This window comes from Callospermophilus lateralis, unplaced genomic scaffold (genome assembly GCF_048772815.1).
Source record: "Callospermophilus lateralis isolate mCalLat2 unplaced genomic scaffold, mCalLat2.hap1 Scaffold_65, whole genome shotgun sequence".
NCBI lineage: Eukaryota > Metazoa > Chordata > Mammalia > Rodentia > Sciuridae > Callospermophilus > Callospermophilus lateralis.
In genome coordinates, this window is record NW_027514826.1 from 1,858,259 (window position 1) to 1,884,294 (window position 26,036).

Below are 26,036 nucleotides of genomic sequence, written 5' to 3' on the forward strand. Positions count from 1 at the left end.
CTTACCCATTTTCACTTCCAATCCTGATTTGAATAGTTACCCAAAATACTATTTCTTTTATCATGCAACAAAACTGAATATACTTCAGTTGAAGATAAAAATGTGTCTTTTATCTCTTCGTATCACTTTTTGTTTAATGTCCTTCTTGATTTATTGCTGTAAACTCACCTAATAATTTTGCTATGCTCCAGGTATAATTATCTACACACATGTTAGTTATGGATGGACTCAAAGAATCCCAGTGTTCTTTTTCCAAAATTATCTCTCTTTTCTATCATCTTGCACATAAAAAAGTGCCACTATGAAATATTTTTTGTGTGTTTGCTTTGCCTGTGCTCCGAAAAATACATGCCATTACTCAAAGAATGACTGATTACAGGGCTGGGTGTGTATTTGAGCAGCAGAGAACTTGTCAAGATGCTCAAGACGTTGGGTTGGATCCCCTGCGCTTGAGGCGGGGAGTGGAGATTGCATATTCAGCAAATGTTTCAGTTCAGACCACGAAAGAAGGGGTTAATCATCATATCAAGAAAAATCAACTGATTAACTCATTACATCATTCATCAGAGTAGCTATGAGTTCCACAGTCTGACAATCTGACTCACCAGTGCATTAACACTGGTCACTAAAAAGTGCATTAACAAAGTTTGGATCAAAATCATCCAATTTCCTTTCTTAGGCTCTTTCATCTGCACACTGTTTTTCCATAAAAATGATAAATAATTGGGCCATATTTTCTTTGGGGCATTTTCATTTTTATATTTCTAACAAAACTATCTAGTGTCAAAATAGAAACTACTATGGATGAGAAATAAAATGAAATTTAAAAATAAAATAAAATTCATAGCTGCTTCCTTCTAGCTTAGTCTGTATTTGTGCAATTGCACATTACTTTTCCTGAATCTCTCCTTTAGTACATATTCATATTTTTTGCAAGGATTTTGTTCTCTTGAACGTTGTTTATAATTTTAATATGTATTATATGTGCCATGAACCATCTTTTCAGGACTATCCTACTATAGTGCTCTGTTTGCAAAAGCAGTATTTTATTTAGATGGTGTCATTGTAAATTATCTTCAGTCCCAGAGCCTTCTGGACTGGAATTGATGTCAAGAAGGGCCTCTTTATTGGTAAAAGTTGAGCTGAGAGTCACGCTCTGGCGAGGCTTCACAGGTCTAAGTTCATTTAATTTAATATTTTCATTTTTGACCAGAATTTTCTTATCCATGTTTTCTTCAATGTGCCTTGCAACAACAGCATCAAATACGTCTAATTTGGGTGGCAAGGTTCCACTTTCAAATAGGTATTTGGTTAGATAAGAGATACCGATGTTAGCTAGGAATGAGGTAACCATGGCAAGTGTTTTAAATGGGAATCTCTGGTTATAGATACCGTTCTTATCAGAGTAATAACAAGGGTAGAAGATCAAGGGCTGCAGGTACAAGTATGGCTCCCCTCCAGTGATTCTCAGGAAAAGCCCAAAAACGTAACCTGCCCCAGCCCCGTACGTGTTGGTCCCCTTGACCAAGAGCACAGAGAGCAGCTGTGGGAAGATGATGATGTAGACAATGTCAGAGCTCAGGTACCAGAGCCCATACACAGTCTTCATCAGCAAGGCCATGGCTGTTGCAGATGCTCCAAACACAAACACGGTGATTCGCATGACCCAAACAATTTCTTTGTCTGATGCCTGTAAGAAATTGACGAGGGTCAGCATTGCACCAATATGTGGACTCATGTGGGTGAAGATCAGGATGCATCTTTATTTACCCTTTACAACTTGTCTAAAGAATCCCCCAGGGCAAATGATTTTCTCTGTGGGCAAACCCAACCTAACCTATGACACCTGAAGCTCACAATCTTGATGACCTCCCGGGTGGTTGGTGGAGTGGGGTTCTGGGTACCATATGCATGAAGCTAGATCACCACATCCTTTGCCTGCAGGCACCAGGGAAGAAGAGGAGCTAATGTGATATCATCCAGGGACAATGGGCCAAGGGAGAATTTTGCTTATATATATTCATGAATAGTCTTCATGTGGCACGGAGAGAGCTGTGACTGTCATCACTTCCTCTCTTTGTAGGAGTACTACCGTCTATAAGACCGACCACCTTCTGGTGCCACACAAAAGGGCTTTTCCATGACATTTTCTTGTTAAAACCACTGGGACTACTTTGTAATGATGACCTAAAAACACAAAGAGACCAAGCTCAGTAGGGAAGAAAGGCTCTCCAGAGGTGTTCTTGGTCCCTCAGGGACTACAAAAGCCTTCTGTTCTACAACCACTTGATTCGGTAAAGAAAATTAAATCGAGGGGATATTTTATGACAAAGGTAGACTTGGGAGTCTAAATGAAGAGCAGTTCAGAGTTTACACAAATATGCATAAAATAACTTAGAGTGTCTTGCTTCTACCAGTGTTTTTCTGTCTCCTTCTGTGCTTAATCAGACTAAATGGTTTGCTAAGATATTTTAAGATGTAGTAATCTTTTGTCAGAAGACAAGAAATTTAATTACGGCAACATGATGAAATATCTTGGAAAATAGTTATATTGATTTGTTCTTTTAAGTATAACATGAATGATAGGGCTGGGGTTGTGCACTCTTCTAGCACATGTGAAGCCCTGTGTTCGATCCTCAGCACCACATAAAAATAAATAAACAAAAAAAGGTGTTTTGTACAACTAAAAAATAAATATTTAAAAAAAACATGAATGATAAAATGTATTGTTAATATGCATTTTCAGCACATGTAATCTCAGTGTCATTTAAACTAGTATGCCTAATCAAAGTTTACAGAATATAGAATTACAGAAAATGGAATTAATATAGGATATGAACACATATATACAGATTAAACATCCCTTATCTAAAATGCCTAGTATTAGCAATGGATTTCATATATTTTTGGATTTTGGAATATCCACTTATATAGTGAAAGATTTTGGGGATGAGGCTCAAGTTTAAAAAAGAAATTAATTTAGGTTTCATATACACCTTATGTACATAGACTGACATGCAGAATGTTTAATAATTTTGTGTATAAAAGTTTCATAGTGTGAAATTTCTTGCTTGCAACTACATATCAGTTAGCAAAAAGTTTCGGATTCTGGAGCATTTCAAATTTCACATTTTGGATTAGGAATGCTGAATCTGAACTTGATAGGGTAAGATAACTTGAAGTTCAGGTTTTTCTTAGAATATGAAGCTTTTTACTGCTTAATTACAGCACAGGTTGAATATAAGGAATCTATAAGCATACATATTCTACAAAAACATTAAGTATAATGACAGCAGAAATAGCAACAATAATAATAAATTACAAAAAAAGCCTTCTTACATTTTGTCTGAAAGAAAGCTGGTAGATGTTCTGAGCAAACATTGAACTTGCTGACAAGATGGAAGAATCAGCTGAAGACATAACAGCAGCAGACACAGCACCAAGGCCAAAGAAAGAAATGTACACAGGGCAGAGATACTGCAGAACAATCAGTAAAATCATGTCTGCTTCTTCATTCATCTTGGGATCTGGAAGCCCATATGCAGTCTGGTTCCAGTCTGTTGAGTAGAAACCACAAGCGTAACAACCAAGAGGCATATCTTCTCTACCCATCTGGGTCATGCTGTTTACTAGGTAGTTTTGAAACCAACTGAGCATCACATACGTGAGCCTGCATAAGTGGAAAGTCCATGTGATGGCCATGTGGAAATGTCTTACATGTTCTGACCTCTAAAGGGTATTGATTACCATCAGTCTCATTCATAACATCTGCTTAGAATATGATGATGACATACATACTCCTTTTCTGCAATGTGGCATCATATTACATAGAATCATAGAAAACAAATGCTCTTAGACTAAACCACAGAATTTTCTCTGGACCACTTCCTTAGGCCTAGTTATCTGTGTGCAGGAGACTACAGCATGGCTGTTGTTACCTCTCATTTTTCCTGTTTATAAGCTTGATTTAGGAGATATCTTGGCATAATTTTTTTTAATTTCATTTAATCTTGTGTAGAATTTTACTTACAAGAAGCAGGGGACTTGCTAGATTAAGAACTGAACCATCTTTACTGAATAAAAATTATACTCATAAAACTGAGATTTTTCAGGAGGATTTTGAACTAAGGTTTTTAAATTAAGGTAAGAGAACTGAAGCATATGTTTATCTTAGAATATGTAGCTTCTTTATTGCTTACTATGTTGAAGAACACAGGAAACCTGTAAACACATATTAATATAATTCTTTTTTTAATTTGCTGAACTTCCTTAATGTCATAGTGATAGGGTGATTTCCTTTGGATCCTGCTATTTTTCCTTTCCCCATTTTTCCATTATGATCAACGTTAAAGCCATGATGAAACGATGCCAACTCTAAAGCCTTAATAGAGATGACATGATACCAGAAATAACTGCTATGTTAAACTCAATCCAGAAAAAAATTGCCTTTATGCCATTTTAATCAGTCTGTTTTCCTACCACCCTCCAAATAATCTCCAGATCTGTCTTCTGCTTGTGAAATAAATCCTGTTTTTTTTTAATTTTCCACCCCCCAAAAGGCAGACATTGCACATCTTTTTTATCTTTTTGAATGTTCATTTATGTCATGAACCAACAACTGGAATGAAAAGAGTATTCTATGAACCATGACTGCTCTTTCAAAAACTAAATAATCCAATAAATAGCTCTTGAATTAAAAGTCAGAGTCACCATGTGAGCATCACCCTGGGTCATCTTTAAAAAAATACAATGAGATAAAAGAAAAATTGTTTTTTAACTGTTTTATTTATCTCTACTTAGGTTACTCTTTTGAATTTCGTTAATGTGATATGTTTTAAATGCTCTTAAGAGTTGTATTGCAATCACATTTAGAATAGTCAGAAGTCTGACTCTAAAATATGGAAAACACTGAACATGTCAAAAATTTTTATTGCTATCATTATGTTAGTTAAGGTCTGAAGTTTATGCCCTCCTAGTTTATTTCATTTCTAATCCCAAAGAGTGGAAATTAGGTATTACAGGTCCTTGACTGAAGAGTGGGTCATGAAGGCAGAGCCTTCCTGCATGTGATCAATGTGCTTATGAAAGAGGCCCAAAGGAGCTTGTTTTTCTCTTCCAACATACAGGGAACATAGGATGAGGAGCAATCAAGTTCAAATTAAAGGTGAGAGTTTCAAAGTGTTTCCCATAAAAGATAACAGGGGAAAAAATTTTTATTGTGTTCTATCTCTCTCTCTCCCTTTCTCTTTTACCATTTAGTTTCTTAGCTTATCTTAATCCATACACATACTCACTTATTTCTCCAAGGGGGAAAAAAAAACCCTTGAACGAACTATTGAAATCAGAAAGGTAGACTCTGAAGTTCAGAGTGGTCTGTGGGTAGTCATGAAGAAGACAGGTAAATTTTTCTTAAGCTGGTGCCTCTCAACTTTGGCTTAGCTTTGACTCACCAAGGGGGGGCTATTAAACACATTCACACACACACACACACACACACACACACACACACACACAAACACACACTAGTGTTTGGCTCTATCTTTGATTATTAAACACTATGTGGAGTAGGCCAGGGGTAGATGTTTTGTAGAAAATCCCTCTCCACTCCTCAGGTGAGGTCACTGTGCACCATGGTTGAGAACCACTGGGGATGGAAGTAGATACAATTGATAATATAGCAAAATTGGGGAGGAGGTGTACTTATGAATGTTTGTCAATGGAGTAAGCAATCAAAAAACGTGGAGATTGCTGAACTGCAATGCAATTTGCTGAATGCTCTACGAGGCACATAGGGAACCATGAATGAAGAGGCATTTACTATGTGGGGGTGAGAGGGAAGAAAAACAGGGAAGGCAACTGGTGGTGGAACCGGCAAATTAAGTGACAACGATGGTAAAGCTCCCAGAGATTTACCTGTTGATGCTCCAATGGCCCCAATAATTATGGCTGGCAGAGCCATCACCAGGCACCCAAAAGCTGCCAAGAAGGACAGCACTTGAGCGTAGGTGGCTGAGGACGAAGAGAGGACTCTCTGGAAGTATGCCTGCCATGGGATTCCACCCAGAATCTGCATGAGAACCCCAAAGATTCAGAGTGAATTGAGGAAATTTTACATTTATTAATATTTTTAAACAAGAGGTTTATAACAATTGCATTTAGAATAGTCAGAAGTAGGGCCAGAAATCTCAGCTGCTGTGATTATGTTGGTTGTAATATGAAGTTTGTATCGTCCATGTGTCTATTGAAATTCCAATCTCCAAGGTGATGAAATCAGGTACTAGACAGGGATTTAGTCAGAGGTAAAGCCCTGGGAATTGAATACGTCATAGGTAAAGCCCTCATGAATTCCTCCTAGTATGTGAGAACACAACAACAAGTTTTCTGAAAGTACCGTCTTTATCAGACACTAAATTGGCCAGCCCTTTGATCTTGTAATTGCCAGCCTCCAGAATTGTGAAAAATACATTTCTGTTGTTTCTAAGCCACTCACTTTATGATAATTGATTATAGGAGCCCAAGAGAACCAAGACATATTTTTGATTGTGGAGAATTTCTTTAATTTGTTTTCCTTAGTAATTAGACAAGACAATCCTTGTTTTTCTTAAATTTACTGATTTAAGTTGCCTTAAAACTATCCAGAAGACTTCAGTTGGTTCTCATCCAAAATTTGAACCATAAAAAATTTTATCAAAAAATTATTGAGATTCTGAAAGTATGAAATGAAATCTGAATCAATACAACCCAATAAATATTTATAGACTCTAACCCTGCACCAGACATGTAGTGGTCGTATGACACAAACTTGAAAAGGGCATGGTTCCTGCTCGGTAATTTCCATTCTACTGGAAGAGTCAATGCATTACATTGTTTTGCAAAGTGCCCAAGAACATAGAGAATATAGCGGAATGTCAGGGAGAATGTCAGAATTCTGTTTATACTTGTTTTTACCTGACAGCTAAATGTGATATTGGGCTTTAATTAAATGACATAACACATCCTTGATTATGGTGTGTATGAGCAATCTGTGAATGCACTTTGGAGATGAGCTCAGAAATGGCCATGATGGAGCTTTAGTGGTAAAATCAGCATGTGGTACTTATACAGAAAAGGCCATGAGCCAGCAGGTAAATATTCAAGGATAAATATGAAAATCTTGAAAATGCCTTTGATTGACAATTAGACGACCTTCCTCAGGTCAGAGCATCACTTACCAACAACAGAAAACTATCAAGCCACGTGTAGATTTTATAGGACTCAATGGTCCCCAGCCAGAGCTCCTGGTATTTGGCGTGTACAGCACTAAAGCCAATGTCAGAGACGGCAGGATGTGACAGGGCAAAGGGGACACTGATCCACTGGAACAAAGAGCAACACTGGAGTCTTAGTCTGTGATTTTAAACTTGACTAACATATTGCAAAACTGATACACCTGGTTTATTTTTCTTGTACGTGGCATGGCTCAGTAGTTCCCCTATTCAGAGAAGAACATGAAACTATGTTCTCTGTGGGACATCATGGAATACAGATTTGGTAAACCTAAAATAACACATTATCTACTTCTCCTTGATAATGCCATATCATATGAACTATAGGAGCAGTCACCTGAAAACTTTGAGAAGAAAATACTACATTTCAGACATACAGACACACACACACACACACACACTTTTACGTTTTGTGTGAATTAGGGAAAGATATCCACCCATTAAGGTGACACGGGAAGGTTTAAATGAGAAATTTGTTGGTAAAACAAGTGTTGAAGAATGGGCCCAATACTAATAGGTAAAAGAAAAAGAAATCAAAGGGGGAGATCATCTGGAGGAAGCAAAGCAAAGAGTGTAAGAAAACATACACTTCTGGACTTACCCCAGGGTCACACAAGAACAAACACATCATAAGTTGAAAAAACTGCAAAGCTGCATTGAATCCACCCAACCTACCAAGCACCATAGCTTAGCCACATTGTGCACTGTGGAGTGTCAGTTGTTTTCCCATATGTGACTGACCAGGAGCAATGGCCACTGCCACTAGATAAAAGACTGCGCTCGCTGTGTCTAGGGAGCCCAGGAAAAGATCCAAAATCAAAATTAAAATTGTGAAATTGTGGTTTTTACTGAACATGCTTCATTTTTGCACCATAATAAAGTAAAACAAAAACAAAACAAAAAAACAAGTTTCCAAGTTGAGCCATTGAAAGTAGAAGACTAACAGTATAAGTTTTATGTTTTGTGTATGTGTGCATATGCCCACATCTGTTGGGTGACAAAGTTTGCTGGCATGGGAGTAGCTTAGGAAAATAGGAGCAATAAAGATAGACGTGGAGAGAACCTTGAATTGTAAGCCAACATATTTATATTTTGCTGTGTTTGCAAGTGGAAGCACAAGGAATTTGCATGCATTTTATGCAGTACCAAGAATTTAACCGAGGGGCCCAGCATGGTGTCTGCATGGCTGTAATACCAGAGTCTCAGGAGGCTGAGGCAAGAAGACTGGGAGTTCAAAAGCCAGACTCAGCAACTGAGCAAGCCACTAGGCATCTTAGTGAGATTGTCTCTAGATAAAATACCTATTAAAAAGGGCTGGGTATGTGGCTCAGTGGTTGAGTACTCACCCCTAGGTTCACCCTGGCACCCATCCCCCCAAAAAGTTAATCTAAGGGTGCTCTACCTCTGAACTATATCTCCAACCCTGTTTTTTTTAAATTTTATTTTGAGACAGAGAGTCACACTAAGTTGCTGAAGATGGCCTCAAATTTGCAATGGTCCCACCTCACCCCTGGTCACTGGGATCATAGACATGTGCCATAGTGCCTGACTAGAAGAATTTCTTTGGAGATTTTTTTTTAAAGTCAGTGAAATTTCCTCTAAATTTAAACACCATAAATATTAAAAATAAATTTAGAAGAATATAGTAGTATGGAAGGGCCATAGATGGTTTCAGTGGCTCCTGGATAAAGCAGTGACATTAAGAATGGGAAGATACTGGCACTGAACAGGAAAATGAAGAGAGTCAACAGAGAAAGGTCAGATAGAGGTCATCAGGGAGGTCAGAGGAATCTGAAAAGGAAATCTGAAATTTATAACTTTGGAGCTGCCAGGGCATGATAAAGTCCAAAGAATTAGAGAAACTGGAAAGAAAAGATGGTTTGATTTTAAGTTGATTAATTAATTACATATGCATGAACAGCAATTAAAGCTTATTTAGTCTTATTCAGTTAATTCAATAGTGATTTCTTAACAATTCTTATCTTCATTTCTTATCAATTTAATTATATTTTGTAGTCAAAAATCATTCTAACATATATCCCTACATATATTTGACCTATCATCTTTACATCTGCTTACTTTATTTATGTACCTGTGTATTTTAAGTTCTGACCTCATGCAATGCAATGAGAAATCACATACATCACTGATGAATATACTTATCCCCCGGGGCTGTGTCTCTTGGAATAACAAGTGCATCAGTTATGAGAGCTGCTATTGCCAAATGAACCTTGCTTCCTATACAGTGAAAGAAGATTTACTTCTGTTTTCTCTGTTTCATAAAGTTTATGATGATGTTAAGTACAAATCAGAATTTCTGCACTGTCAACTTGATTTTGGCAATTTAAAAATAAAAAAGTGGAAGTTATTGAGTAAATTAAATACTCTCAAATTCAATTAAAATATGACTGAATTACATTCCACGAAATGCAAATAAAATGTCTAGGAGAAAAAAAGGAAATATAATCTTTGCTAGGGCATATAAATTTAGGGTTAAACTGTAAATCTAATTTTAGTTAATTCTTTCAAATTTTCCTCTAGAATATTATTATAAATGCTAGAAAATTGAAAAATAGGAATGGGATTCATTCTTCATCTCTAAGTGTCTAGAATAAAAAGAGCGAAAAGCTTTTTATCATAAGAAAAATAAAGAAAGCTGAGGAGAATGAAGAGTGCTTTGACTCTCTTTCAGACAATGATTCATCTTCAGCCTTGGTGGCTCTGTCTGTGGCCATTGACCAGGGCTCTGTCCCTGCAAGGTCTGTAGCTGACATAATGCATGCGTTTGATGAGATCATGTATGTGAACCCATAGTGACACGTAAAAGAGTGGCCACACCATTTCCTTTATTTTTCTTTTGACATGTCTTAGGTGATGGTTATTGTTATATGCCTAATTATAATCTCCCTGTTCTAAGATGTGAGTTTGCAAAGAATCAACATTGACTAGAATGCATCAAAGATGTGCAGAGGTGCTTTTAATATAAGATGAATAGTATTTATATTTCATAATTATATAGTACTCTTTCTTAATGCACCAAACCTATATTACCTAATTTAATCCATGACTTAAGAACAATAGATAATACAGATAATTCCTTATATAATTAAGCCCTTTCTTTGACCCCAGGTATTAACCATTATAATTTGAAATCTACAGTTTTTCCAATGGGATATTTTTTTAACAAAAAAAAAAAGGTTTTCAATAGAATTTCCATGTCCTATGAAGAGTCTAATTGATAAACAGTCTCATAGATAAATGAACACAAGGACAGGAAAGAAACTTGTGTGGGGGTACTATCAAAGTTTTAGTTTTCTTAACTGTGGAGAAAGTGTGATATCATCAGTTCTCAAAGGGTGTCACACAAAAGTTTCCATGAAATCTAGACATGAAGAAAACAAAGACCTAGATCTTTCTAAGAATTAGTCATAGCACACATTTTTCTGTCAACCTCTAATGAAATAACTACAGTTCCAATCTAATCAATTCATAGAGAAATAAAAAATTTCAAATAGTGTACAACAATGTATTACTCATTATGGAAAACATTAATTCCTTTGCTGAGTTGGTATAAAACACCACATTATCTTTTGTTAAGAAAGAGAAAGAGGAGGAGGAGGAAGACCAGGAGGCAAATCTGAGGAAGGCTCCACTTACCAGTCCTACAAAAATGCAAAAGAGCTGAACAACGTCTGTGTAGGCCACAGAGTAGAGACCACCCACCAGGGTGTACAGAGTGGCAATGAGGGCCGACACAATGACGGAAGCATGCACATCAACGTCAATGATCACGCTGATGGTGGCTCCTGTGGGGACAAAAAAAGAGGTGAGAGTCCTGGTCATGGTCTGGGGTGAGTTCTGGCAAGGACATCCTGTGGGTTCTGTTACAGCAGCTATACTTCCCTGTGTCATACACAGTGTGCTGCAAGACCTTGGCTAAAGTGAATTTTTATATTGAGACCTTTGTATGTTATCAAACCGACTATATATCTCTTTTCATATATATTCAGATACATGAGAGACACCCAAAACTTACTAACACTGAACACCCTGAACAACCGAGACATCCAGTTCCATTCCATGAATTCACAATTTCACCCTCTGAAATTCTGACTTAATTATATGCAATGTATTTACTCACATCCATAAGGAAAATAAGCCTTTCTGAGCAATTTGATCAGTCATTTCCAGTTTTACAATGATTATCATTGGCTCTTTTGCATTTAGTTTGCCCTCCGCTTTCCTGTTATAGCTGGCGAACCCTCCGAGGTGCCAACAATTAAGCAAATTTGTAGAAGAAAATTATATAATTGTTAAAACTTATCTTTCAACTTTTTCTCCCTCAAAGTCATGAAGGATCATTTTATTTTGTTTTGCTGGTGGGACATACAAGTTCTACTCCTAAGATATCAATATATTTAAAAACACTAATGATGAATATCATATTTTTAGGCCATTTCCATCATCAAATTTTATATTCTTAGAATTCAAATTTATGTTTCTTTTATTTTACAGGCTGTTTATCGTGTTTGTCGATGCCTGTGTTTCCAGTGACAATTTAATGGTGTGGAAGGTTTGGTCCATTTCTTGGACTAATGGCTTCTTAACTCACTTGCTGCTTCATAACTCATTAATTGCTTTCCCACTGTTTTCAAAACTATATAGTTTATATTTCATCTTATTATAAATGGCAATTATAGGTATGCTAAGCAGACATGAAAGAAATCTGTGATTATTTTACACCATCAATTGTAGCCAGATGCCTCACAATCTCCTCCTTCTCCTCCTCCTCCTGAATTGGCATAACAATATTTACAATCTACAGGGATGAAAATCCATCATCCTAAAGAATAATTCAAAGTATTTTGACCCAAGATATCAATACAAAATATTTTTTGTGTGTACTTTGGCCATGATGATAATATAACATTATCCTCCTGGATAAAAAAAATCAATTAAAAGAAACATCTTACTAAGGAGGTGCAGGATAAAAGACAGAGGAGAGTGGTTAATTATTTACAAGTGACTTTAGGTAATTATCTGAGTTATGACTGTATAGATATTTAAGAGGTTATTTTCCCCTGAAATCCTGTTCTTGATAGTTGCCACTCTTTGCCATTCCTCTTTGGGTGTGGTTCTCCACTTTAATAACATGTATGTTATCACCCCATAATATGAGATGTTCAATTATAGAATAAAAATCACTGGACTGAGATTTGCAGTCTTATAGATGTCATCATTTGGTTGTAAGTTAGTGATCTGAGAGAAGTTACCTTCCTGTTTATTACTGTTGAGACTGGGTTGCTTTTTATCTAAAATGTTTTCTGAAAAATTATATCAATGGTAGTGAATAAAACAAAGTTATTCTAATATATCTACTGCGAAATATAGTCTACTTATGTAGATATTAAAATAAATATACTGTGAATAAATTTATGAAAAAAATCTCTTAATTTGAGCCATCTGCAGTAGAAGTATACATTTAAAAGGTATAAGGTGTTGCCCTTTTATACCAAACATAGTTGGTATAACTTTGCTCCCAGGTCAAGATGGCAAGCATGCCTATCCTATTAGCATTAGGCCAGTAGCTGCATAGTAATCAAAACTGGCATGAGATTTCTGCAGGATTCATGAAGTCAATTCAATAAACTGCAGGATTTATCAAAGTAGGATGATATAGCAGGATAAAGGTGTCTTAGGAAGCCACAAGAAGGCTTCCTGAGACACCTTTATGATGACAGGGTATTTCAGTTTAAGAATGCAGTGAACTTGGCCATGAGACCTTGAATCTTGCCTCAAGAGCAAGGGACAAAATACAAGAAGGATAAATTCTACCTTGAACCAAATCCAAAAGAGGTTATTCAGGGGGAAGAAGAAAAAGAGAGACAGGGAAGAATAGGCAAAGATAGAATCACACAGTTGACATCTGTGAATGTAGTTGTCTTCAAAGTATTTTCATAAAATTGGTTATACTTGAAACATACATTTTAAAAATTATTTGGTCTGCAGAAGCCTATCTTTACATAATTGTTCATTGTAATCATTAAAAAAATTCTCCTATATTTCCACAGTAAACCATGCATATGCACATTGAGGTGATAATAAATCTTACACTTGTCTATTCTTAAGTATCCCAAGTTTTTTCTTAGAAACACTAGCTCTGACTTACTCAAGCTATTATTTTTGAAGAAAATATGGGTGATAATTTAAAAGTACATATTCTGCCACAACACAGATTTTAAGCAAAAGCAATAATATATATTATTTCATATATGCATGTGTTAACATGAAAAAGAAGCATGCTTTATTGAATATACTGAAATACATACACAGGCACATATATCCAACTGAAATTAATTGTAATAAAGTTCTGAGTTTTGCCACTATGCTTTCTATTTCTAAAATACTTTGGAAATATTAGTTCATTAATTCTTTTCCTCTTTCATGACTGTTATATAAATTGATCCTTATTCAGTTAGAGTGAACATGTTGTATTCTGTTAGATATTTAGCCCACTCCTTTTTTAATGTCCAGCAAGTAGTTTGTTCTTAAAACCAAAATTTTCTAGTATTGAATTGAAACCAATGACAAAATAACTCCCATTGCTTCTCAGCTAATGAGAGCAAGGTGGGAAGAGAGGTGTATTTTTACACATAATTTCATTAGGGTATGAGCTTAGCAATGATTGGGGAGTGTTATTATCTTGCACCAGGGCAGTATGACATTTTCCCATGAGTTATTACTGTATATTATAACTATCAAATTCTCTTCTTTCCACATCAAGTATCTTTGTTTCTACAGAGACCAAGAAAATAATGTTAATGGGAGTTCGGGAGAAAGGGAGAGAAAGAAGGCCATATGAAATCATAATAATAAAAAACTAGAAGATGGATTTATATTCTAGAACATACAAAATAGGAGGAAATTTATCTTACTTTTGTTCTAACCCCTTAAAGTTCGGTGGTATTTACATTTGTAAGAAAAGATGGGAAATCACATCTAGATGAATGTATGCCCAGAAGGCAAACACTAACATAGTCCACTGAAGAAAGCTGAGGACCTTCCAATTCTGCTGATCGGCAAGAAGGACTTCAGCACTCAGTGGGATGGTACACATTCGCTCACATCAAATGAGCCTGAAGATCTCCCAGGGTTCCTCTGAAATTCCTTGTTTTCTAAATCTCACAAGAAAACTGAAAATCCAAAGGCCAAGTACAAGTTCTTAGCATTAGTTGATCTTGGGTCATAAGTTAGACTCTACTGAGTCTAAACTCAGTATCTACCTCCCTAAATGTGTACACAACCCAATAATTTAATACATAATGGAATTACACTGGGGAGGAGGGAAAAAGCAATATTCATCTTCTTTTGTCAAAAAAGTAGAGCTCAAAACTATTTATTAATTTATTATAGTTATTCAAGGGACATGATTCTTGCCCTAAAGAAATTTATAATCCATCATGTACAGTAAAAAGTTGGGCATCAAGTGAACAGGCAAATTATCATACAAAGGGAGATGATGAGCCCAATGAGGAAAAATTGCAGGTGCCTACGAAAGCCTGCAGGAGAGGCTCCTAGAAAGTTTGGAGCACTGCTCCCTGTAAGTGCCAGGGTGCTTGGTAATTAGGGAGGCAAATGGTGAGAGAGGAAAAAAAGAGGAGAAAGAAATCCAAAACATGGACACCTACACTTGCACAGTGTCAGTAAGAAGCAATAGAGAACCACAATTCAGACAGAAGATAGAGGGCAAGTGGGGTGCAGGGGATAATCAGAGGAGAGAAGACCCACGCCATAGTTAAGGGCCCTGTTCAAAAGTTTGGTTTTAAACAAGAAAGGGGACATGATGAGATTAGAATATGAGGTTAGAATTTAGAAGGATGAGTCTGGCTGCCATGTGGCGCCCACAGTAGGGCAGACCTGCAAACATGGAGATGGCTGCATTACATACAGGTAAGGGAGGCTGGGAGTGGCCTGGCTTATGGCAGAGAAGAGGCAGAGGTGGATGGAGGTAGGGGTGGAGTGGGGGGTGGTTGATGGAGTAACCAGGTAGTAGTGCAAACAATTAAGGATGAGTCTTAGAGCTGAGATGTATAGCCTGCAGAATGAAGATAGGTCTGCAGCAGGTGAGGTTTGTGTACCTTAATGTGGGCACTACATCTCCTAGCTGCTTCAGCAGCTTCAGTCTGCTCAATCATGATCAATTGGCCCAGTTGGTTCCCCTGTAGGTCTTTGAAGGTGAAGAGGAAGTAAAGGGTGGGGAAACTTTTCATTATTCATTAAGAAGACATTTTACCTAGCAGGCAAGTCCAAGCTACATTCTACCACACTTAAATTTTTCCACTAATAAACCGTAGCATTGTGCTTTTTACAAATATCATTTTATTAAAATATCTCAAGTTAGGTGATTGTGCTTACATTACTTGTCATCATGAGAAGGTGGGCAATATTTCTTTGGGAGTATTATTTACAGTCGAGACTCACACTGGTTTTATATTTGTTTTTGATTAGGTATATTTTATGCAAAAAGTCAATATCTCTAGAAATATTAATGCTTTAAAAATGATGTGGTACTATGCTTTGAGGAATTTAGATAGTTTTGCCTATGCTTTATATCAATTAACAAGGCAGTTATCAGAAGGAAAAAACAGGTAAGATTAAAAAGTTCTCAGTTCACATAAATGAGACTTCTAGAAAAAATGGAAATGGAACTCAACTGATTTAAATTTATTCATCAAAAGTATTCTCCCTAAACCTGGCTCAGGGACAGTAGTTTTTTTTTCTTTTTCTTTTGTATCACTTAACCACTGAGACCTATTCTCAGTGCCCCCTTCCCTTATTTTAAAACTTTTTATTTTGTGACAGGATCTCACTAACTTACATAGGGCCTTGATAAATTGCTGAAGCTAGCTTTTAACTTGTGCTCCTCCTGCCTCATCCTCCCAAACCACTGGGAGTATAGGCAGGCACCATGGCACCCAGTAAATATTCTTTTAGATAAACTGCACTTTTGTTTCTGGTGGTGCTAGGGCTTGAACTCAACCCTAAATAGCACTCTTAGTTTTACTTAATTAATGACGGTTTGTTCAAAATCATATACAACTTACAAAAGCAACTCTGAATCCCTATAAAGTAACTCATGGTTATTGCTCTAATTATGTAATTCAAGTTAAAGACAAATGTACTTGAGATTGGACTTAATCTCTACAACAATACTGCAAGTAAATGTAGAATTTCAGTTAAGTGTTTGTAAATATAAATATGAGTTAGGATATGGTTTTAATAATTTCTAAGACACCAAGACTGAAGAAAGTAAGGTTGTTGGTCTGATGTTCAGGAAACTGGAAATGAAGGTAGAACAATGTTCCATTGGTGCTTACCTAGTGCAGAGAAAATTGCTGTAGCCCAGAACATTTCTCCCATTAGCGCAGGGATGAATAGGAGCCCACCCATGCGCTTTCCATAGATCTGCTGAAATGGGTCTAGCATTGTCACATATCCCTTGGAACGCATGGGTTTTGCAAAGAACAGACCACCTAAAAAAATTACATGGGTGTTTATGAGAACATTAAAAATTCATAATATAATAGTCTTTGCCAGCTTTTTACTATGCTATAATTTCTTAAGGGAAATGAATTTTTTAAAACACTGTATATATTGAGGAACTAGTCTGAAATATGCTGTGAGTGCATTACCAAGAAGCATTCAGCAACCTAATATAAATTCCTTAGTGCATTTAATAGATGTATCCAATGGACAACAAAATGTTATAATTGAGGCATATGAAATTTAGATATATGGAGTAAGATAGTGTTCATTGAGATGGCTTGGTGCATTTGTATCACTCAGTACATTTAGACATTTGAAAAAGCACAAGGTCCAACAGAACAATTTGAGGGGGAAAAATAAGAAAGAAAATAAAAGAGGAACCATTTTATATAATATTCTTGGTCTTTTATAAGTTTAATTTACAAAAAAAGTCAGGTACAATAAAGTTGATTCATTTTTAATGATATGTCCATAATATTTTTGAAAGAATAAAATATGATTATGCTAAGAAATTCACTGTTTTAAAAGTTATAAGATCAAAGGTTTTTTTTGTTATTTACATGTTCCATAATCAAGAGATTACCTAAGCATTATTATACTGTTGCATATCAATTTCTTGTAACACCTACTTAGAACTATCTGGTGACATTTTTCCACAATAGTTATTCACACTGTTTGATTTGCTAACCCACTTGTTATTTAGACTTTTATTCTTTAGGCTTTACTAAATGAGTCAAGGAGATTTAACTTTCCACTTACCTAAAACCAGACTAAGTGAATATCCAATTGGTGCCTGAGCCCAAGCTAGACCATAATCTGGTACATAAACTGCTTCAGCTGTCCCATTGATATACCCTCCTACAACCCACATGCTGAAATAGAATGAAAAGAGAGTTCATGACATATGACATTATCTTACATGTCATAACTCTAGGTCTGATTGTCCAACACCAGGCCACTAGTCCCATGAGGTCATTCAATATGGCTACTCCAGACTGAGGAATTCTGTGACACATGTTTTCTTCAGATATATGAAATTTCTTAGAATAATAGCTGAAAGAGGGAGGTCAAGGAACCAAAGAAAGCAAGTTTTTGTTAAAATGAGTTTGGGCCAATAATGATCTACAAACTACTGCTTTCTTTTAAAAAGATAATGAAGTATTTGATCCTTGTTGAAAAACTGAGGTTAAAGGGACTCTACATTTCTGCAGCTTATATTCTTCAAAAAAAGTCAAAATATTCAAAATGCTATTTATGTAAAATGTATATAATGTTCTGAGTGTCAAAGGCTGTTAAAAAAGCTTATCAGATATGACATTGAATTTTAGGCTGAATCATCACATAGAAAATAAAATTTGACTTTAAGGAATTTTCTAAACTCTCATAGAGTATAAGTAAAATAATTACGTGTATTTGATACATAAGTACTTGACAGATAAGTGCTTCTGTTGCTTTCATGCCAGAATTTATCTGTCTTTTAATCTAACACAAAGCAGAGATTGTGTCTTGGGGTTAAATTGCTATTTAAAAGATTAATATGAAAAGACTTTCCTGCAGAGTAATTTTAAGTACATTTAATGGAAAATTTACATACAAAATCTTGATGTGGGCAAGATTTGTATTTAGCAAACACTCCCATCTTCAGAGTAGCTTTTACATTTGGTGTTAATAAGTAGCAAACACCATCATTTGCTTTTCTCATTCTAAATCCTTCTAAAATTCTAGAAAGAGTCCCCACCTGATACACACACACTGAGTATGGAAAAAGGGCAGAAGAAAGAATTCTCACAGGCACAGAACCTGAGACTTGGTCTTCCTACTAGGTACCTGGAGCTGCTAACACACCAGCACTATTTTACTGCATAAAATTAATAATCAGATGGTCTTACAAGCACAAAGCTAATTCATGGTTATTTTTTATTGTGTAGCTCTTCTGTCCTTTGTCCAAAAAAATGGTGTTGAACAATTGTCCCTATTATAATATAGAAGTGAAGACTCCATTACTTACTATGATTAAACTAATTCCCTTCATTTTTTTATCAATCTTGTCCTTTCTATGCTATAATTTATTGTCCATGCGTGTATATTTTATATTAAATTCATGAGTGAGGACTTGAACATTTTAAAACTGTATTTTTAAAGAATCAACATTTTTTGAAATATATAAGTAAATGAAATATATATAAGTAAATGAATCTGATAAGGGTTAAATAACATGGTTCGTTTTTTAAGTGAATTATAATATTCATTAAGAATCTTCTGACACAAAAAAAGAGTGAGAGAGAGAGAGAGAGAGAGAGAGAGAGAGAGAACTTCACAAACCAAGCTAGACCATGACACTTCATAAGAAATAGTGTTATTTGAATATATTCTATATAGTTTCATAAAGTATTACACTGAAAAAATTATTCTATATGGTAAAGGAACAAATCCTGAAGTTTCTTTATGACCATATTAGATAGAATATTAAACTAGTGTAATAGGACAGTATTATTATTATTATTGCAAATAACAATTTGCAATGAGTAAAACACTTTGATATACAGCAGTTCATGTATTACTTTAGTGGGATTTGCAAAATAAGCAGCTTTATAAAGAAATAGAGTGAGGTCAGTTAATGAGCTCATGTGGTATAGTACCAAGAGCCTGGGGCATGACCATCAGAAGACCTGGGTTTGGGCCTGGCCCTGGTCTTGGTTAACAATGTAACCTGGATCTTCACTTAACCCCACAGCCCTTTCACAAGGCTATTACAAAAAACAAATTAATCCATCTATAGTTGGTGAAGAGTTAAACAAAGAGACTGTAAATGCCTGGAAAGTAAAATCTAGTGTGTGTATATAGAACATTGTAGATTACAAATGGACAAAATCAAGACTTTCAGAATGCAGATGCTGTCTTTACAGTGCTTTGGTAAACTATTTGATATACAGGGTGAATCATTTCTAAATTGCACTTCAGGATTGAAACTAGACATCATTCAGATATGATTTCCATTGGGTTATTTTTCTAATGAGAACTGAGAGTTCCTTTTAATATAGATTATATTGCTAATGTTTAAATGTTTACTAAGACTCACATAAGATGTGTTATCAGTGAAAGTGTAATTTTAAGTTGTTGTTTTTCAGGATTATTTTCAATGACTAAGATGACTATAAAAAAGATAGAAATTGCCCCACATACAAAACCACCTCTGGGCAAAGCAAAGACAGAATACCAGCCCCTCCTAATACAAAGAAGGTTTGAAAGGGAGACAGCTACAGATGGTGGCTAGGGGATTCCAGAAAGGACACTTTTCCCCTTTTTATCAAGTTTCCTGGAAATTCCTTTTTCATTGTTGTGGAGTCATAATATTGTCTTCCTTTAAGGAAACTAATTTCTAAATAGAAAAATTAGGTTTCCAAGCAAGGGATCAATCAGTTTGCTATTGTATTGCCTCTAAATGGATTTATTTAGGCTAAAAACCATCACTAGTTAGTATTCACTGACATTTGTCATTTAAGATAACTCAAAGTCACAACTTCCTGCATGCATTACTGGACACACTGAAACACTATCATATTAATTTACAAATGCATGACTTGCAAGACTAGGGCATGTTTTCATTCCTCCACTTCTTTGTCTTTACTGTTTCCACCCACTAAACAGAACAGAAAGCCCAGACTTTTTTCATTGGTATTAGATTCATTGATTTATTATAAAATCATTTTATGCAAGAACTACTGAGTTGAAACCATTTTGTTTTCAAGCAGATATTCATTATTTTCAAAATATATAACCAGCAAACCTAAAGAATCCCCAAAGGACAAAGAGCAATGTTTGCAATGACACTCACTCTGAGACCACATGCTGTATATTCAGAGAAGCCAAGCAAGGGTGAAGTGCACCAAGCAAGCACTGGAACCTACCTGTCATGGTAAATCCACCGACTAACACCAATGTCTCGCCCACCAACTATTATGGCTTCGCTGCATTCTTCTGCGCTGCCACTGTTTTTGGTCCTCCATGCAGCCCATATTCCAACCAGCAAAATGAAAAGGTAGAATATGATGATAGCTATCAGTCCTTCCACGTGGAAAGCCATTTTTAACTAAGGGTCCAGATTCTTCTGCAGTTGGCTACTTCATTAAGACTTGTGGAGAAAATACAGTAATGCGTTAAGAAATAGCAGCCCAGCACTGTACCTACACAGGCAGCCAGGAGAAGCCAGCTGGCTCCTGAGCAAACCTGTGCCACTTACAGAAAGAGTACACTGAAGTCACGTGTGAAATTGGCCATGGCCAACAATGTCCACTATATTATCCTACCTCTATTTAACAGTTTAACGATGTCCTGACTTTTCAAGAAACAAAAATAAATAAATAAATAAATAAATAAGGAAATATTGCTTAATAGAACCATAAACACTTTGTGTTTCATGATTTTTTTCAATTTAACATTAACCTTGAATCTTAACTCAGTAATTCTGTCAAGAAATCATTTCCAAAAATTGTGATTGCATTTGCCTTTTTTTAATATTTTTTTTATTTTTTTAGTTATTAGCAGACACAACATCTTTGTTGGTATGTGGTGCTGAGGATTGAACCCGGGCTGCACGCATGCCAGACGAGTGCACTACCGCTCAAGCCACATCCCCAGACCTGCATTTGCCTTTTAAAACTAAGTTACTATACTAGAATTATTAGTATCATCAGTGTATCATCAAGCAATATACCAAGAATTCTTAAAAATTTGTTCATTCTTCTATTAGTTCTTTGAAAAGATTTCAGGAAATGCCTCCAAAAGTAATCTGACATGGGGAGGGGCGGGGGACAAACTTTAGGAAAATCTATTTAAAAATGCATCAACTTCACCTTTTCAACAAGTTCCTATGGGTCAAATTTATTGTGTCAACTAAATATGCACTTGTTGTTTAAAGGGTTCCGCCTCTTTACCTGCCATTGTTCTTCCTTCATTTCACACATCCCCATTAGTGGTATCCATAAGAAAATATTTAAAAATGTGTTGCCTAAAATCATAGCAGAGGATCAAGGGTATTAAAACTCAAAACTCTTAAAAGACAGATGTCAAGTACTAAATCCTTAGCGGCCTGGCATTCTTGTTCTCTTTTATTCTGTTAGTCTCATAGCCTGGGCTATTACATGCACCCCGATTCGGACACAGAAGTTTCTGGTGGAAACTCAGATATCTGTGCACACAAGTGGCAGGTGGGTGATGAGACACCAGAACTACTAACCTCCCTGCAATCCCAAGGAGGCAAAGAACTCCGCGGACCGGGTGGGCTGCGCCATTGTGAACAACCCAGTGGGCAAGTGCTTTCTCCAGCTGCCGTTTGGAGCTCCCCTGGCCCCTGCTCCCCTTTCTGGACCCCTCGGCTGGTATCCTGCACCCAGATCAGCAGCCCGCACCTGGAGAGCCACAAGTGCCTGGGAGCAGAGCTGCCCCGCATCTCCACCGAGGGGCCCAAGAGCCACCTCCCTTCGCTCTAAAACTGCGGGAGCCGGCGCTCACAGGGTCCCCGAGGAGCAGCGCAGAGCTCGGGGAGGGACGCTGGCTGCGCTCCTACCTGGGGTCACCGCGGCGCCAGGAAGCGCTCCGCGGCCTCAGCTCTCCAGCCGCCCCCCCCCACCCCCTGGATGTGCGCGAGGGCGCAGCCAGGACGCGAGGGGACCGGTCCGGGTGCCTACTGCGGGGCCGGGCCTGGTGCCCGGGGTCACTGGTGGAGGCTGTTCCTCACCGCGCGTCCCCAGGACCCTGGAGGCGCGCAGAGGCGACAGGTGTGGGAGCCGGGAGGCCGTGCAGCGCAGCGAGGTGGCTTCCGGTTCCAGTACTGGGAGAGTCCCCTTGACAGGGCTGCGGGCGGGGGCGACCTCAGGCCCCAGACGGACGTCAGAGGGGATTGTGCTGGGGCGTGCGCTGGGGGCCTCGTGCTGGACGGGGGTACGCAGGGACTGGGGCCCCAGGGGCGGGGACCAAGCCTGGATTCGGGCTGCCAGGGTTGGCTGTGGTCTCCCTGCCTCCAAGGCAAGCCACTGCCACTGCCCAAGAAAAGAGAGTGTGATTCCCTAAGATCCTTCCTGATCTAACCTCTCCAAAGGTGACCTGAAGCTGAGCACGGACATAGAAAGAGGATCCAGAGGAGGCTCACATTCTGGGCTTCCCAGACCCCCAGGAGCCAGGAGCTGTTTCCTGAGGTTCCCTATGAAGGCCAACCCCCTCACTGCACTCCACACCTACCCCGCATCCCGCGCACACAACCCGATCTCTGGTGGGCCTCTGTGGAGGCTGATCACAACCTTCCTTCTGATGGAGTCCCTAAGTAGACACTTCAGAAATATTTGAGAAGTGGTCCTTTTTTTTTTTTTTAACATTCATACCCCTTCTCTTAAAAATAAGGTTACAATGAAAAACTCAAGGAGTTATTGATAAATAGGAAATTACACACAAGCTGGACAGGATATCTCTCCTTAAGAGCCAGCTATGTGCTTGCCTGCTAAAACATCCTATTTACTGTATTGCTTTACAATATATCTCTCTATGTACCTGCATCTGTGTTTTTTACCTAGACTAGTTACATATTCACCAATATAAATGCATATCTATAGATGTATTTATATGTCTAGGTAGGTAGGTATGTATATATATACATATATACATATATTTTATATATGTGTATATGTGTCTGTAAAAAAATATATATTTATATGTATATGTGTGTGTAAAATATATATTTTTATATATGTGTATATGTGTGTAATATATATATATTTTTTAATATATGTGTGTATGTTTGTGATATATATATATATATATATATATATATATATATATATATATATATATATATAAGGAAAAATGGTATGGAAGAGAGAGTAGTATAAAAGAGCCACAAACCACAAAGATACAAGCCCTGGGGCCAATTTCTCACTTCTTTCCATATTCCACTATGACAGTTTATTAAAGAGTGAAATGTGCACATTAAATAACTGATAGAATGAGTAAGAATACATCTTGGCTATTGTCCACCTCCCTCTAGGCTAATCTTCCATGGTTTTACACTGGATTTAGAAATGATCTTTCAAATTTATGTAATTATCTTTTTCCTTTGTTCTCTGTATAAATGATCACTGCATCTAGCAGCCTTCTTTGAGTTCAGCAAGTTTAAAACAAGGCAGAAGGCCTGCGTGGACAGTGATATCAGCTGGATTTTGTGATTAGCTAAATGCTTGTCTGGAAGACTGAGCCTTTCAAGATAATCTCATTTGTATACAGGAAGGGCAAAAAATTTTAAGATATTTTAAAGATCTAACAAAGGGAAGACAGAGATGGAATATCATATAATTACTCACATATTTTAAAATAGACTAATTTACTCATTCATTGTTTTGTTTTTAACACTTATAATCAATTTCTGATTCTGGACTTTGGCCATGTGTTTGTTTATATTGTTCCTTCCAGAATATACTGAAAGATGGTGATGACACAAAGCTTACAGTTATAGCAGGACAGGCTTGGGCGACTGCACAGCTTGGAATAGAGCATGGAGCTATGGTCAGGGAGTATGACTCAGGTGCAAAGAGGGACTGAAGAGGTGCCTGTCCTCAGGGAACATCGTCAGGCATTTAGGTATGAGAACCCAGAGTGCAGCCCATGCTCATGCTCTAGGGAAGGGAGGGACGGGGACCTAATCCACTTTGAGAAGCTGGGCATGCCAGACTCTAGACTCAGATCTGAATAGGGACAGTGACTTTGAACATGCCAAAAAAAAAAAAAAAATCGCGCCTGGCAGAGCCGCTGTCCTTCATGATGAAAAAACACCAATATAAAATGACAACTTCTGATGCATTGAGTCTAGTTCTGAGGAGACATTTCCTCATCTGCCCAGGCCTGTGAGCTCCTGTGTCTGACACACAGATGATCCTGCATGTGCATTTATGTCCCAGGGTGTCCCCTCCCAGACACCTTTTTTTTTTGTCTTGAACATGCACCTCTTTCTCTACTACTCTCCTGAGGATATGTGATCATGATAGTAGTTAGGGAAACAGAAGTCAGTGGGAGATCACTTCCAGTCTTAGGGGATAAATAGCAGGTTTTTTGCATTTACAAATCATTTATTTACACTCATTTTCTAAGTGCCTTTTATGTTCCAAGCACTGATCTAAGTACTGAGAATACATGTAGAAAGTGATATGTAGCCTTTGCTCTTAGCAACTTATCAGCCTTGAAAAGAAAGAAGAAACAAGCAAAAGCTTCCTTTCAGTATACTATTATAAATGCTGTTTTAGGGGAAGCAGAGACAGAAGGTCTTAATTAAACTGAGCTGTTCTTCCTGGAGGAGGGAAATATTTGCTCATTCAACAAACATATGGGAGGACCTACTATGTATCAAGAATCATAATAGGAACTGGGTATATATACACATAAGATTCCTGTTCTTAGTGAGCTTAAAGTCTATGATCTTGCTACACCACATCAAATCTGTTGCAGCATCAGCAACAATTTTCTTCCCAAACATTGGTCATAACTTGAAGATGGTCATAACTTAGTCTATACATTTTGAAAATGTATTTTGAAAATAACTTTAATATAAATCAAAATACATACAGTTTTGAGGACCCACTTTTCCTTAAGTCATTTACCCTTCATAGTGTCCAAGTTTCCCCATACAATTTTAACTTGAACCTTTTATAATTTTGAATCAGTTATGTTCTACTTCAATTATAATTGGTTGGTCATTTTCAAACTGGGGAGATCATTGGTATTATACCATGCTTTCAAAATTGCAGATCTTGAGGCCCTACAGAATTTTACAGAATTCTGATTAATTTCAAGCAAACATTTGGGAATATGTTTTTCCTTCAAAATTTCCCAGTGACCCTGATGATAGCTGATTTGGGGGGAGTCTACTGCATTTCAGAGTAGAAAGAACTTTGAAGTCAAAGCAGAGTAATTTTAGCTCATAGTGATTAGTTATGGAATCTTCACCCAAATATTCTGTCTTCCTTTTGTTTTTAAATTTTTTAATTGTAGATGGACACAATATCTTTTTTTATTCATGTATTTATTCTTATGTGTTGCTAAGGATCAAACCCAGTGCAAGTAAACTAACACATGCAAGGCAAGTGCTCTATCACTGAGCTACAACCCCAGCCCTGATATTCTGTCTTCTTTAAGTTATAATTTTCTTATCTGTAAAGTGGAAACAAAAATGTACAGGTGATTGTT

The 26,036-nt window shown here is 37.1% G+C and overlaps 1 pseudogene; it reads right to left on the minus strand.

Annotated features, from left to right (window-relative positions):
- Positions 1-1,060: 1,060 nt before the first annotated feature.
- LOC143389808 (high affinity choline transporter 1-like) lies at positions 1,061-20,895 on the minus strand (annotated as a pseudogene).
- Between the last annotated feature and the right edge of the window lie 5,141 nt (positions 20,896-26,036).